The sequence below is a fragment of the Pseudorca crassidens genome, chromosome 19, assembly GCF_039906515.1.
Source record: "Pseudorca crassidens isolate mPseCra1 chromosome 19, mPseCra1.hap1, whole genome shotgun sequence".
Lineage (NCBI taxonomy): Eukaryota > Metazoa > Chordata > Mammalia > Artiodactyla > Delphinidae > Pseudorca > Pseudorca crassidens.
Window position 1 is genome coordinate 61796532 of NC_090314.1, and position 14823 is coordinate 61811354.

Consider the following 14823-nt stretch of genomic DNA (forward strand, 5'->3'; position numbering starts at 1 on the left):
TTCCACCTGGGATTTATAGGGGGAGACAGAAAGTCCCCCTGGTCAGGATAAACAGACCTGACAGTGGCTCTTCCCCAGTCCAGCAGGCTGGCTGTTTCCTCGGGAATGACCTCCTGTGAGTCTGGATCACGTGAAGCCGTCTGTGCTTGTCTGCTTCTTCCATGGTGAGCGGTGCATCCTGCACCAACCCAGACACGCACTTCCCTCTGCGGCTTCAAAACCAAAGAGGCGGCACCTCAGCGAGTCACTCTCCATCTGAACGGAGACTGGAAAAGTGAGTTCGGTGTATCTAGATTCGAGTGAGAGTGGTTTTAACACACAACATGATGAATACAATGAACACGGTTGGATGTTATATATGAAAGCGTTTAAGGGAGCAAATCCTAAGAGCTCGTTACAAAGAAATTCTTTTCCTTTCTTAATGTTGCATCCGTATGAGAGGATGGATGTTCACTGAACTTTCTGCGGTCATCGTTTCATGACGTACGTAAGTCAGATCATTATGCTGTACGCCTTACACTTCTACAATGTTGTATGTCAATTACATCTCAATAAAACTGGGAGAAAAAATTTTTTTAATAAAAATAAATTAGTAGTTCTCATAATCCATTTTAGTATCACTCTGTCTTGCACGTGGAACTCATGGCCCAGGATAAGCAAATTCCTCTGTTTCCTCAACTCTGATTCTCATCTGTTCCTTCCCCTTCTTCTCCTGAGTGAACCTGGAGGTCCCCCTCCAGAGGGACACTGTCTCCTTGGCGGTCTTCTCACTGAAGGCCAATTTTTGCTCAGGGTCTAGAGGTGAAGTCATCCCGTTCTTTCTTTGTTCCCCACCATCTCTTCCTCTTTGCCCTCCTCCCTCCTTTGAAGTGAAGGCAACCAGACCGTATCCCCTGCCTTTGTCAATATCATCATCTAGGATATCCTGGCTGTGCTCTCTCTCTCTCACTTGTGGGATATTTTCTTCACTAATTCACTCTTTCCCTCCTCGTTCCTACTCCTGCCACCCTGGTGGGTGATTTCAGCATCCGCGTGAAGGGCTTTCCCAATACCCTGTCCTCTCCGTCTCTGCTCCCTTCTTCCCGTGACCTTCTCCCCAGCCCACCTTGAGCACTGCCAGAGTCGCACCCTGGGTTTTGTCATCACCAGCAACCTCACCACCTGCATCACCTTGCTTTAAGCATCCGGCTTCCTCACTGCCACCTCCCATTCTCCAAGCTTAGCTGTACTCAGCTTCTCTTGCCAACTATTCTCTGTGGTCAGCTGAACATATAATTTGTTGACCCAACTTCTTTTCTATGATATTCATGATACCTTTTTGTATTAGTTTGTTAGTGCTACCATGACTACAGAGTACCACTGGGTGGCTGAAACAACAGAGTTTTGTTTTCTCACGTTTCTAGAGGCTAGAAGTCCTAGGTCAAGGTGTCAGTGGGGTCAGTTTCTCCTGAGGCCTCTCTCCTTGGCTTGTAGATGGTCGTCTTCTCTGTCTGTCTTCATGAGGCCGTCCCTCTGTGTGTGTGTATGTCCGAATCCCCTCTACTTATAAGGACACCGGTCCTTTTGGACTAGGGCCCACTTTACCGACTTCACTTTCACTTAATTACCACTTTAAGGATCCGATCTCCAAATGCAGTCACAATCTGAGGTGCTGGGCATTAGGGCTTCAGTGTATGAATTTGGGGGGCACATATATATCATATGATAGCCTATATATCACTCTCTCACCTCCACATTTTCCATCTTATGCAGCCTAGATTCCATGGTCCACTACTTTGCCAACACCTTCAGCCCCTCACATCTTTTTCTCTCTGCCGGACTCACCTAAGAAAACCCCAGACTAGTTAAACCTGTTAAGGCTATTTCTTTATCCCAGACTTGTGCCCATGCAGCTGCACAGAGATGGAGAAAAAATAGGTATAGCCATGCTTTCTAGTCTTCCCTTAAATTAATAACCACCTCTCAGTGTGGGCACTAAACACTGATTGACAATCTTATTACACATGCCTAGGGTTTTCTGAAACAACCGTTTTATACTTTCTCTTACTGCCTCAGCTTCCACTACTTTTTCCTCTCACGATACTCTTAACTGGTAATCTTTCCTCTATTGAGAAAATAGGTGTATTTTGAGGACTCCCTTATAGACCCACCACAAGGCTAATGACCTACTCGTGTCTGCATGGACATTGCCTACCATCCTTCCTGCACAACAGGGGTCTCCTTCAGCCAACCCTGCCACTGCTCCCTGGATCCCACTTTTTCTTGTCTAATCGAGAATGAGGCTCCTTACAGAAAGAATGCAATCATGCCACTTGCAGCAGCATGGATGGACGTAGAGATGATCATACTAACTGAAGTAAGTCAGACAGAGAAAGACAAATATCATATGGTATCACTTGTATGTGGAATCTAAAAAAATGATAGAAATGAACTTATTTACAAAACAGAAATAGACTCACAGTCATACAAAACAAACTTATGGTTAGCAAAGGGGAAAGGGGTTGGGGAGGGATAAATTAGGAGGTTGGGACTGACATATATACACTATTATTTATAAAACAGATAAATGACAAGGAACTACTGTATAGCACAGGGAACTCTACTCGATACTCTGTAATAACCTATATGGGAAAAGGATCTGAAAAAGACTGGATATATGTGTATGTATAACTGATTCACTTTGCTGTACACCTGAAACTAACACAACATTGTAAATCAACTCCAACTAAAAAATAAATAAAATAAAAAATAAAAATTACTCTATAAAAAATTAAGATAAAAAAAAGAATGAGGTTCCTTGATTTTAATTTACCTCTCTTGCATTATTAATTTCTTTCTCTCTACAGGATCATTCCCATCAGAATTTAAACATGCTCAGAATATTCTGTTTTAAAAAGTTTCTTCAGGGCTTCTCTGGTGGCGCAGTGGTTGGGAGTCCGCCTGCCGATGCAGGGGATGCGGGATCGTGCCCGGGTCCAGGAAGATCCCACGTGCCGCGGAGCGGCCGGGCCCGTGAGCCATGGCCGCTGAGCCTGCACGTCTGGAGCCTGTGCTCCGCAACGGGAGAGGCCACAACAGTGAGAGGCCCACGTACCACAAAAAAAAAAAAAAGTTTCTTCATCTTACTTCCACATCCATCCACTGACATTTTCTCTCCCCTTCAAAGTAAACTTCCTGAGAAAACTGTCCACATTCTCAGAACCCATTTGCTCCCCAGCCCACGTTGACCAGGCTTCTGTCTCCACCCCTCCATTCAAACTGCCCTCCCAAAGGTCACCAGTAACCTCTGTGTGCCCAAATACAGTGGTCACTTTGCTGAGTGTGCACTGGACTCAGGCCAGAGCAGGATTTCGGCCCGCTTACGGCTCTGCAGCTGTTGCAGTGCTGTCTCCGCTTGGCTCGGGGCCCCACTCTCCCGGCTTTCCTCCTCGCCCACGGCTGCTGCGGCTTAGCCTCCCCGACTGGCTCCCGGACTCGGCGCAGCCGGCGGACCTGTGAGTGCTCCAGAGATGGATCCCCATCCCGCTGCTTTTCTCCTTCTGTACTTTCTTCCTAAGTTACATCTCCAGCTCCAGGTCTTTAACACTCCCCATATGCTGATGGCTTCCCAATTCATTTCTCTACTACTTACAGTTGTCCTAAGCTCCAATTTCAGATCTCCAACAGCTTAATGTATATCTACAATTGTGTCTAAGAGGCACTTCAAGTGTAACATGATTTACACAGAATTCTGTATATATAACCCCACCCCTAAAAAGCTCCTTCTTCCTTACCTCTCCCTGGGATTTCTGAAATATACTCTGACTGACTGCCCTGCTCTCACCAGCCCCCAAACCTCCCATAGCCCACAGAATGATCTTTTTTAACTCATAATCCTACCATACCACTTTTTTTTTTTCTTGCCTAAAACCCTCCAGCAGCTTCCCAATGCAGTAAGACTTTAGTTGTAACACCTTATCCTGGCTGCAATGTCTCACATGAATGGCCCTGACATGCATCTCACTCTTACTAACCTGACACTCTCTCCATGAGTCCACAGACTTCCAGACATTCTGGCTTTCCTTCCGTCCTTTGAAATGACAAGATCTTTTCTACCTCAAGAGCTTTGCACCCGTGTCTCCCTCTGCTTGTAACGTGCTGCTCCAGATCTTTATACAGCAGGACACATTTTGACATTCAGACCTCAGCTCAGATATTCCCTCATCACTGACATCCTCCTGGTTGCTCCACCTAAACGAGACCACCATGTTTTAGAGCATCACTCCACATTATTTTTGCCATAACACATAATCTGAATTGATTATTCATTTGTTTGCTTATTTATGATCTGTTTCTTGCTCCTGAAAATGTAAACTCTACAAGACAAAGTTGTGTTTTTACCCCTGAAATCCCCTGTGCTTAAGTCAATACCCACCAATAATGTAGGCACTCTATAAATGCTCGCTGAACAAAGGAATAAATGAATGAGTTCTGATTCTGGGGATTTATGGTAATAAGATGATCAGACGACAAGTGTTCATGCAAGCGCTCTTCAAATAGCAAAGAACTGGAAACAATCAAAAGGACCACAAGAGTAACTAAACAGTGTCACGTCCATGTAACAGAATAAATAAAATAATAAAACCAAGAATCAAGTAGTACATCCACATTTATGGACTTGGAGAAGTATCAACTAGATATAGTTGAATAAAAAAGTGGGTATTGGCACAAAAACAGACACAGAGATCAATGGAACAGAATAGAGAGCCCAGAAATAAACCTATACACTAATGATCAATTAATCTATGACAAAGGAGGCAAGAAGATACAGTGGAGAAAAGACAGTCTCTTCAATAAGTGGTGCTGGGAAAACTGAACAGCTACATGTAAAAGAATGAAATTAGAACATTCTCTAATAACATATACAAAAATAAACTCAAGGGACTTCCCTGGTGGCACAGTGGTTAAGAATCTGCCTGCCAATGCAGGGGACAAGGGTTTGAGCCCTGGTTCAGGAAGATCCCACATGCTGCGGAGCAACTAAGCCCGCGCACCACAACTACTGAGCCTGCGCTCTAGAGCCCGCGAGCTGCAACTACTGAGCCCGCGTGCCTAGAGCCCATGCTCTGCAACAAGAGAAGCCACCGCAGTGAGAAGCCCGCGCACTGCAACGAAGACCCAATGCAGCCAAAAATAAATAAGTAAATTAAAAGATAAATAAATAAATAAACTCAAAATGGATTAAAAACCTACATGTAAGACCAGACACTATATAACTCCTAGAGGAAAACATAGGCAGAATACTCTTTCACATAAACCACAGCAACATTTTTTTTGGATCCAGCTCCTAAAGAAAATAAAAGCAAAAATAAACAAATGGGACCTAATTAAACTTAAAAGCTTTTGCACAACAAAGGAAACCAGTGACAAAACAAAAAGACCTACTAAATGGGAGAAAATATTTGCAAATGATATGACCGATAAGGGGTTAATATCCAATGTATATAAACAACTCAGACAACTCAACATCAAAAAAACAAACCACCTGATTTAAAAATGGGCAGAAGAACTGAACAGACGTTTTTCCAAAAATGACATACAGATGGCTAACAGGCACATGAAAAGATGTTCAACACTGCTAATTACTAGAGAAATGTAAATCAAAACTACAATGACATATCACCTCACACCTGTCAGAATGACTATCATCAAAATGTCTACAAGTAACAAAGGTTGGCAAGGTTGTGGAGAAAAGGGAACCCTTGAACCCTGTTGGTGAGAATGTAAGTTGGTGCAGCTCCTTTGGAAAGCAGTATGCAGGTTCCTCAAAAAAACTAAACATAGAACTGCCATATGACCCGGCAATTCTACTCCTAGGTATATACCCAGAAAAAAAGGAAAACACTAATTGGAAAAGATGCATGCACCCCAATGTTCACAGCAGCACTGTTGACAATAGTCAAGATGTGGAAGCAACCCAGGAGTCCATCAACAGACGAATGGATCAAAAAGATGTGGTATAAACACAAAATGGAATATTACTCAGCCATAAGAAAAACTAATGAAATTCTGCCATTTGCAGCAACGTGGATGGACCCAGAGAATATTATGCTAAGTGAAGTAAATCGGACAGAGAAAGACAAATGCTGTATGATATCACTTATATGTGGAATCTAAAAAATAAAACAAACAAATGTATATAGCAAAACAGAAACAAACTCACAGATACAGAGAACTAACTAGTGACTACCAGTGGAGAGAGGGAAAGCGGGAGGGGCAAGATAGGAGTAGGGAAATGTTATGGGATTATATGAAATCATGTGTGTGAAATTTTTTGAGAATTGTAAACCATTATAGAATTTAAAGAATCATTCATTCAATTAAAAAAAAAGTTGGATAAACAAAGCCCAAAGTGTGCAGCCATTTCTGTAAAATTATGTATACACAATTATTATATATAAACTAAATATTTATACACACGTACATGCAGTTAGATGTCTAGAATTATATCTGGAAACATTAACAGTGGTTATCTCTGAGAAATCTGGAGTAATTTTTACTTTCTTCCTATACTTTTCTGAATCATTTGAATTTTTATATGAGCATTTATTATGTTCATAATCAGAAAAAATAAAAACTAAAATGTCTCCTCCTAGTCTTTGGCTTATTAGATAGACAATACTAGGATCTTTCCAAGTGATTTCTGAGGGGGAAAAAAAGCAGTTTTTTTCAGTACGCTGATTCAATACACTGATTCTCTATTTCAATTTCATTTATTTTTCCCCTCTCTTGTTTTTCTTATTGTTATTGCGAGTGTGGAAACATTGTCAGCATTGCAAAAAAATGAAATAAAATAAATCCAAAAAATATTATTAGGCTAAGCTTTTCGAAGTGCATTTTAATATAGCATCAAGCATGTTCCCATTTTTATTACTGATTATAATGTTCAGCAGCGTGTGACACAACAATTCAGACTTTTTGGCAGACGGAGCCCAGTTTCCATTTCTTTTGGTACAAGATGTAGGGTGTGGAAACTTTCTACTTCCTTGGAAACTGTTCTGAAAACCGGTTTTCACTCAATTCAGCCTCTAAGTGTTTAAGAGGTGACTGAATTTCTGAAAGTGGTCTGACTGTTTTAGTGCCGCTGGCAACCACTGCAACTTTCGCACTGTGTGAGAGGGAACAATCCATATTATTAAAAATTTGCCCTAGATCTCTTTCCCATTTCCTATTTTTTCACTGAGGCCAAAATATCAAGATAATTTTCCTATGGAAACATTTAAACTTGGCATCAAAAATTATTTATTTAAATAACTACATCTCTGCATAATAATGATAATAATAATAATAAAACTGAGAAGGCAGCTCCAAAGAGAAGAGAGACGTAAATTCCCTGCAAGTTTTTCTTTCTGTTTGTTGGTTCAGTTTTGTTTTTAAAACCACTATACCACCCAACAGGATACCCATTTCTATTCAACTGCCTGAGTGAGAGTCAACAAGAGACCTGAGTTACATACATTTTTTTTTTATGGACGAAAACAAAAATGCCACCTTTAATTAACTCCTTAATAGGGCAAGATATATTATCATAAATTTCTTGAAATGGAAACAGCTTCTGTCTGCTTCTAACAGTTATTCAGCAGTAGGTTGGCTTCCTAGGACAAAATCCTAAAAACAGGCAGCTTTTATGTCTGATCTGGTTGTAGCACTTAGCTTTTGTGGACTAGCAAGGTAGTATCAGCACTTCCCAGGGAGTTCTTTTGCATTCTCTGCTAATGAAATTCAAGCGGACGCTAGCCTTGAATTTGGAGGCGGAGGTGGGCGGGTAACTAACTCTGTTTCCAGAGTGAGGAGGGGGGAGGGTAGATTATGGTGAATGATCCAGATCATTCTACATACTTTGGGGAATCTTCAGAGATCGAATGTGGGCTTCCTGTGAGTTTACTTCTTTAAATGCCAGCAACTCATCGATTTCCATGGTGTCCGGGATCAAGTGATCGCTGATGAGCTGATGCTTCTAAATCAGCCCCACGCCTCACTGCATCCCTACACCGGGCCCACACCGGAAAGTGCCTTCCTGCAGACTGAGCATGTCATTCACCACGCTGCAAGTTGACTCCATCCTGTCCTTCGAAGACCTGGTCCTTTTCCTGAGTTCCCTATGCTGACTGATAGCACCACTCAATATCCTTCCAAGCTGGCGTCTAAATTTGAAACTTAAAAGTCACAGTTAACTCTCCCCTTTTCTTCAGCTTTACAGATTGTCTTCAAGGCCTGTGAATTCCACAGGGGCCACATCTCTGAAATACCTCTGGTAATATTCCTACCTTTCTAATCTAAGTGTCGCTTTTACAGTCAAGCACCTGTTATCTCTTGTCTGGACCTCGAACTGGCAAACTATGGGCCATAGGCTAAATCCCACCCACTGCCTGTCTCTGTGAGTCAAGTTTTATTGGATTGTCTAAGGCTGCTTTTGGACTACAAAGTCAGAGTAGTTACAGCAGACATTGTATGATCCGCGAAGCCAAAAATACTTACTATCTGGCCCTTTACAGAAAATATTATAACTCCTGGTCTAGACCATAGCAACAGCCTCCTAACAGTTTACATTACTTATACACCAAGTAGAGAAGAAGAAATAGACAGTTAGGCAAAGGAAAGGAAAGAAACACAAACACTTCACTCCTCAATAATAAACACTCTAAATCATTCTATGCTTTTTCTGGGCATATGCTCTTGTACTATTTCTTACAATAACCGAATTTTATTATACACACTATTTATGATAAATTGAGTCTTTCTTGGCGGCAATTTTAAATAAAATTTTTCCTTTTATAAACTTTCATGGTTACATAATATTAAATATTACAAAGATTTTTTTTCACGTTTTAAGGTTGATACAGATTTTCAAATTGTCTCAATTTCAATTTTCAAGTTGCCTCTGGATAGGTGATACATTTACATTCCCGTCAGGATTGGGCTTAAAAACTAAACCAAGCTATAACTTCTCCAATTATAACCACATACTGGTATCATTTTTTTTTTTTTTTTTTTTGCGGTACGCGGGCCTCTCACTGCCGTGGCCTCTCCCGCTGCGGAGCACAGGCTCCGGACGCGCAGGCTCAGCGGCCATGGCTCACGGGCCCAGCCGCTCCGCGGCATGTGGGATCCTCCCGGACCGGGGCACGAACCCGTGTGCCCTGCATCGGCAGGCGGACTCTCAACCACTGCGCCACCAGGGAAGCCCCAGTATCACTTTTTTTAAAATGACATGGTAGCTCGTTGCTATATTTATCTTTATTTCTGTGATTAATAGTACAATTGAATATTTTATATATTTAGTAACAGTTTGCATTTCTCCTTGTGGGAATTGATTAGGATTATTATTTTGCATTTTGCGATTTCAGTGAGCATTTTCCTCGTAATTACATACTAGTATTCCTAACAGAATAAAAGTAATCTTGGTCCAAGACCAAGAGGGGACACGCAGTAGTGCCTGCATGGAATCCTAAATGTGGCTCTTCTTGATCTTGTGAATTTAAAAACAAGTTGTCTTATCCATACACCCCCCCTATATAGAATAGGAATTGTTAATAAAACAAAAGCAATAATAATAACGTAAGCACTTTACACATATTAACTCATTTTAAACCTCACAGCTGTCCCATGAGCAGTGACTATCCCTGCTTTATAGATAAGAAAACTGAGGTACAAAGCAATTAAGAGAGCCCAGGGCTAGTTTGGCTTCAAAATCCTTCTTCTTAAATAAGACACTACAACTGAGTAGTTATGGCCATATGGCTTACAAATTCTGAAATATATACTCTGACTCTTAAGAAAAAGTTTGCCCATCCCAATATAGCTAAATTAAAGACAGACAAAAGCCATGTTGTTGTGACATGGTGACACTTCCCAAGTTTAAGATGTTGAACTTGCATAACTTTTAGATATTCTACAATCTTTATAATTACATTCATAAGTAAGTAGGTATTGAAATAGAGCAGATAAATAGAGCTTAGCCTTTTTCTCCATTATTTATTCAAAGTAAATTTATCAACACTCTGCAAAACTATGCACAGAACAATCCTCTTGGCATTCTAAAAATACACACGTAAATCAGATCAAATCTCTGACTGTAGAAAACTTAACTCCATGTTATCAATTCTAAAAAACTATCACTCACAGAGCTGTCAGATATATATTCTTAAAACTTACCATCAGATTATGCATCATAGCTTCCCCAAATTCTTCAATAACATCCTAGGTCCCACAGAAAAAAAAAAAAGGTAATTTTCTTCGTCATTCCAGATCATGTTAAGATCTAGTTACAACACGCCATTCTAGTTCATTCCCTACTATTTCTACCTTTCAACAAAATCAGGTATTCAGCCTTTCCAGAAGATATCCTACATTTTTGTGTCCTCCTGCCTTTTCTTCTCACCTCTTGTATATGCGTGGAATGCCTGCGCAAATCAGATGCATTATTTGCCATCAACCTTAAATTCTGTCTCCTCTCAAAAAACTCCCAGGGGGCTTCCCTGGTGGCACAGTGGTTAAGAATCCGCCTGCCAATGCAGGGGACACGGGTTCAGGCCCTGGTCCAGGAAGATCCCACGTGCCGCAGAGCAACTAAGCCCGTGCTGCCACAACTACTGAACCTGTGCTCTAGAGCCCGCGAGCCACAACTACTGAGCCTGCGAGCCACAACTACTGAAGCCCGTGCGCCACAACTACTGAAGCCCGTGTGCCTAGAGCCCGCGCTCCGCAAGAGAAGCTACCGCAATGAGAAGCCCGCGCACTGCAACAAAGAGTAGCCCCCACTCGCCACAACTAGAGAAAGCCCGCGCGCAGCAACGAAGACCCAAGGCAGCCAAAATATAAATAAATTAATTAAATAGAACAAAAACCTCCCTGAATCCATCACTAGGAGTGATCTTTTCATGGCATGCGTGATTCCTGCACTAATTACACAGAATGATAACATCCACCCGACATCCTCACAACAGTTCACAACCTCCTAAAAGGCAAGGACCACATCCTTTTCAGTTGTAAAAGCTCAGCAAATAGAGCAAATGCTCAATAAAAACGTTGCTTAAATCGAGCTGAATGAAAGGTACCTCAGTGTTCAATTACCATCTGTCTCTAATTTGGTTCTTTCATCTCCCCTGTTTTTCCTCTTTTTTATTCGCATCCTTGTGTACCTTATATGAAGTGATCTGTTGCAGCACTGCAATGCATCAGTCATAACCTAGAGCTTTTCCATGGGATGACTAATTGGGGAGAATAAAATATCTGGTGGTTTTCAGCTTTTTCTTTTACTCAACATTTTGACTTAAAAAAAAAACTGGATAGCTATTAACAGAAGGACTCTTAAGGGCAATGATACTTTATGAACTTGCAATCTAAGACATCTTAGAAAAAATGCTTTGAAAAAAACTAACTTTTCTGAACCAGGTCAAGTTATTGATTTCAAAAAACAATAATACAGTCACAAACGTCTGCAAGCTTAAGGCTATACACCCATAAAACTTTAGAATAAAAGAAAAACGTTTAAATGTATTTTCAGGTGCCTAATGTCAAATTGTCCTTGTTACTCTTATACAGTCTATTTACAGAATTTGTACTCCCCCGGAAAACGGAGGTTGTTAGTACAAGTTGTACTAGATTTCAAGAGTTGTAATCTTCAGACAGAAACAGTATTTGACAACTGGGATTCAAATCTAGTAAACTGCAGAATCATCTTACTTGAAAATACTATTTATGTATCCTTCTAAACAGGCCTCCTATAAAATTCAATGTCAATTTGGGAAGTGAAACACACATATAATGGGTATAAAGCAGTTAAAATCCTCTGGAAAATCCTCTGTGTCCAGAGGACAATTTAGAAATACTAAGAGAGCACCCACGTGATAGCATCTGGCAGTCAAAATTCAACTAAGATGAACTTTACAACTACTGTAGACTATAAACATACCTCCCCTGATCACAGCCCCAGATATTTTAAAGCAGTAAATATACTTTCAGGAAAGTGATAGCAAAAGAGAGTACGTGGCAGAAATGGACATTTCTGTATACTACTTATGGGCAAATGTGCAGGCTCTTAAGCTCTCTTCCACCAATTCACCCCTCCACCCTTCAGTTCATCCACCCCAGCCTGTGCTCTTCTCTCTGCATCAACATCTTCTGGACTAAAAGGGCCAGAGACGTTGCAAAAAATGTTAAAAGAGGGTATTTGAGCCTTGAATATTATGTGCAGGTAACAGGCTGAGGACATTACTCAGCTGCAAACACAGGACAATTCTCACTGAAGGGGAAAGATTATTCAGAGGACAGAGCTAAGAGCTATGGAGAACGAGTTCTGGAGTGGAGGACTAAGCCCTAATCAAGGAAATCATAAATGTGCCCAGATGGATTTCACAGCTGATACTGACCAGGGATTGAAGAAAGTCTTCCTTTTTGAATGGGGGTGTCTGTAGCACTTACCCTATGCCTGTCACACCATTTGTAGGTTGAGCGTGTGGGCAGCAGATAACTTGCCCCCTCTGCTCACAGGTCTTCAGAATGAGAAAAACTGTCTTCGAGGATTTTACTCATGGAACTGCAACTGCAGAACCTCACGCACTTGGACGTGATTTAAACGATAGGATCCTGGACCACGACCCTGAGCCTGATGCCATAACGAGGTGAGTTCTCAGACGTCTCGAGGAGGGTATGAGTTTATTTTGCCTGTAAGAGGGGTGGGAATTGTGTCGACAAAGGACAGACTGTATTTTCAGAAAATTGTCCACAGCAGTACTTCTAGTCCAGAGGACACTCCACCAGAAAGAAGTGGGGTGTATTTTCCCACTCCTTGAAATCAAAGGGCCTTGTGAATTTCAAAATTCTATTTCAAAGAATGGAATTTGGTGGGAGACAAGTGCTGCGTGACACCCAAGGCTGGGTCATAAAAGGGTACACAGCTTCTGCCTGACTCTCCGTCTCAGGGCACTACAGCCCAGCCACCACATTCTAAGGAGGCCCAGGACACATGCAGAGGCCACATAAAGGTGTCTCAGCCAACCGCTCTACCTAAGTGCCAGCTGCCACCAACCTCCGGAGATGTGAGTGAGCAAAGCCTCCGCCTAGCAACTCCTCTCTGCCCTGAAGACTCATCTCTGGCATTACTGCTTCGGGAACGCCTTCTCCCGTCACCTGCTACGGATTCCCCTCCTCTGGGCTCCTAGCGTCCTACGTCTTTTCTAACAGTATGAATCATACTGTACACTGACTGTTACTTTATTACCCATCTCCCCCATTAGAAGTAAAGATCTTAGTAACAGCATCTGCCTTCCTCACCTTATATCCTAAGTACTTAACGTTATGTCTGATGTGTAGTTTGAACGAGAGTGAATGTGTTGAATAAATGAGATGATCAATATAAAAACAAAAATAGTGTAAAACAGCATAACTGATCAAATAAGATAGTTGAGGTGGGAAACCAGCAGACTGTCGCTTTTGGTTTTGGTTTTAGCCGTGAACACTCACAGCAGTCTGACATGTGGGTGAGGAAGAGACGCCAGAACGACCAGCTCAGTACTGAGCCAGCTCGACAAGGAATCAGGACCATGAAAGAACCAAAGCGCCCAGACGTACAGCGCACGCAAGACAGTAGATTATATCAAGGGTTCTTAAGCATGCTGCTCTTAAGACATTTAGTGCCTTTAAAAATCACTGAGGGTCCCAAATTATGTGAGTTACATTTATCAGTATTTATCTTACTGAAAGTTGATACTGAGAATTTTAAAGTATGTTTTTGTACTCACTTTCAAATAACAACGACAAACCAATTATATGTTAGTATAAATAACATAGTTTTATGAAATGTAACTATGTTCCCCCCAAAATAGTTTAGTGAGAAGAGTAACACTGTCTTATAATTTTCCAAATTTTCTTACTACCTGGCAGAATGCAGACAGCCAAATTCTCACATCTGCTTCTGCATTCAATCTGATATATCGTTTTGGCTGAAGCGTACGAAGAAAATCCATCCACACATAAATAAGTGGCTGGAAAAGGGAGGAGTATTTTAACAGCTTTTCTAAACCATCGTGAATACTCGTATTTGATACTTCACCAAAACTCAACAAGCAGTAGTTTATTCAAGGTTAGCTGCTATGCAGAACCTGAAGCAATATTAAAGAGCTTTCACACGCTGTTACGGATCCTTTAAAATTCACTGGTCTACCTGCACTCTGAATGTATCATTTAGTCACTCGTGACTTTGCAACACCATGCACTGGCCATTTAGAAAACATTGGTTTATTGAGTTATACAGATCTTCCAAATATTGACATATTTTATCCTTCAATATCAACAGTTACATTGTTAATTGTAATTAACAAGCCCATCAGCTAAGCTGTTAAATACTGAGAAAGTGTCAAAGGTCAAAATCTGAAAACTCGAATTTTATCATTAATATCAAATACTGTCAGGTGTTTCCCTTGAAGTGACAGGATCACTCTGTTCATTTAAAAAAAAAAGCAACTCTCAAATACACAAATCTGAATATCCAAAGTCTATCTCTCAGCTGTTATTTCAAGTAAAAATTGTGATCCATTAAAAAAGTTACTAATCTAGCTCACAGCTCACTCACTCACTCAAGTGCTTTTACTTTAGACAACCATCATACTTGGAAATGTAGCAGAGATGCTTTCCCATTTAGTCAAACAAAGCATTTTTTAAAAGGAGTCAAAATTGAGAGTTAATAAACTTAGTAATTATCACTGTGTTATTGAGGACATTCTTCAGTAAAACTGGCAAATTTTTTTTTTTTTTTTTTTTTTACTGCAAATGGACAGTGTTGAG

The 14823-nt window shown here is 41.0% G+C and overlaps 1 long non-coding RNA gene across 1 annotated transcript; it reads left to right on the forward strand.

The window, feature by feature from the left end:
- The first annotated feature begins 3393 nt into the window (after positions 1-3393).
- On the forward strand, positions 3394-13292 carry LOC137211555 (uncharacterized). Its single transcript, XR_010937137.1, has 3 exons — positions 3394-3494; positions 12532-12662; positions 12963-13292. It is a non-coding gene; the product is annotated as an uncharacterized lncRNA (long non-coding RNA).
- Positions 13293-14823: the final 1531 nt, after the last annotated feature.